Source organism: Acanthisitta chloris, unplaced genomic scaffold (assembly GCF_000695815.1).
Source record: "Acanthisitta chloris isolate BGI_N310 unplaced genomic scaffold, ASM69581v1 scaffold2436, whole genome shotgun sequence".
NCBI classification, from domain to species: Eukaryota; Metazoa; Chordata; class Aves; order Passeriformes; family Acanthisittidae; genus Acanthisitta; species Acanthisitta chloris.
In genome coordinates, this window is record NW_008676619.1 from 12,107 (window position 1) to 14,319 (window position 2,213).

Consider the following 2,213-nt stretch of genomic DNA (forward strand, 5'->3'; position numbering starts at 1 on the left):
CACAGGTATCAATTATGAGAAATATCTATCAGTTGTGAGCAGGGTGGTGAGACAATGGCACAGGTTGTCCAGGGAGGCTGTGGCTGCCCCAGCCCTGGCAGTGTTCACAGCCAGGTTGGATGAAGCCTTGAACAACCTGCTCTGGTGGGAGGTGTCCCTGCCCAGGGCAGGGGGTTGGGGCTGGATCATCTCTTAGCTCCATCCCAACCTCTTAACATCCTATGATACTACGAATTTATGCCCCAGTGATGCACTGCAGCTTTGCACTGCTGCACCTGAGCTCATCATTCAGCCTCATATTTCTTCCTAATTAGCTCCTTTCCAGCTCAAACCTAATCCCTGAAGAATGAATCCCTTCAGTGTGGTTTCATTAGCTGGTTAGGATTTATTCCTGAGGAGGTATGACACACATACACCTCAATTCAGACCGAAAGGAGAACGCGGAGCACCACAACGTGGCCAATGCTCTGCCAACTAGACTACCATGAAATACCTTTTGCTGTTTCAAGAGGCTTTACAAGTACTTGGAGCCCAAAGCATTTGGCAAAGAGTTGATATTATAAACAACATTTTATGGTGCACCAAAGGAAAAGCGAAGCCTATAAAACCCAAACCCAACACACAGCAATGTCCACTGTGACAAATGAATCTGTCCTTCCTGCTCTGATCTCTTGAGAAGGTACATGATGTAAACATTTGATTATATTGCACCTGATGGCAGTTTTATTTCTCCTGCAGCAGGAAAAGTGCTGCATTTAAATGATTGCTGGGCTGAATCCTGAGCACTGACAGCAGCCACTGCTTGATGCTTAAAACCTTTAGTCAGCCAAATCTGCACTCAGAAATACGTAGTATAGACTCACAGAATGGTTTGGGTTAAAGGGACATTAAAGATCATCACATCACACACCCTGCTATGGGCAGGGACACCTTCCACCAGCCCAGGCTGCTCCAAGCCCCATCCAACCTGGCCTGGAACACTCCCAGGGATGCAGCAACCACAGCTGCTCTGGGCAACCTGTGCCAGTGCCTCAGCACCCTCATAGAGAAGAACCCTACTATCTGTCAGTGTGAACCATTGGCCTGTGCCTCAAGACCTCTGTAAATCACTCAGGTTTCTCCAAGCCCCATCCAACCTCAGAAGCATTTGGCCAGTGCTCTCAGGCACAGGATGGGTTGTTGCGGTGTCTTGTGCAGGCCAGGAGTGGGACTGATGATCCTTGTGGGTCCCTTCCAACTCTGAATATTCCATGATGCTATGAAAACAGAGTCATTAATCACTTTGGAGAGACCCAAAGTCCTACTGCCACAAGGAGAAACACCTCAAAGACTGGGAATGTACCCAACTACCACCAGCCTTGAGCATCACAGCCCACACATCAGATCTAAAGTGAAACAAAGGAGTGAATCTGTCAATAATCAGAGTTTCATTAAAGATCAGCTCAGAACTGCTGGAAGCATCTCCAATAAATATTAGGAAATCACTGAAAGCAAGTGATTTTTATGCCAATTGGATAAATGCTATCCTTGTTCCACAAATGCTGCTCAAGAGGCTGGGAACAAATGTACTTTCCTCCCACAAGAAAATGCATCAAAGCATTACATAATATGTGCTTTGTCCATTTGTCTCCCACTTGTCACTTGCCACAAACTGAATAATAAAGAGAGAACAAATCTAAACAAGAAGAGATTAAAGCAAAACCTTCTGTAAATACCTGTTTCACTCCTACTGATTATACCCATTGTCAAGTGGTGTTTCTGCTCTCTTTCAGAACATGGGAACTTCTGCAGCTAAAGCAGCAGAAAAATACCTAAGAGCAGGTTTATACTAGCACTAAAACATTGTCCTTGCCTATTGCAGAGGATGAGATGAGCTTTAAGGTCCTTCCAACCCAAACCATTCTTGGGTTGTGGAATTCTATGACATCCTAGAAGCAGCAACAGGGTAAAATCAGCAAGGGAAAATAGATATATTAAGCTTATCATTCTTGTTCCAACTTCCAGCCAGGGTCCAGGATGAGGTATCACATAGGGACATCAGGGAGGGCTCAGTTGCAGACAAGAGTGAGCTGTGACCCCCACAAAAGCATCAGGGAATGCTCCCAATAGAGCTGGAAGACAAAACCTGACTGATTTGGGTTGGAAGGACCTTAAAGATCATCTTTATCCACCCCCTGCCATGGGCAGGGACACCTTCGACTAGCTCAGGTTGC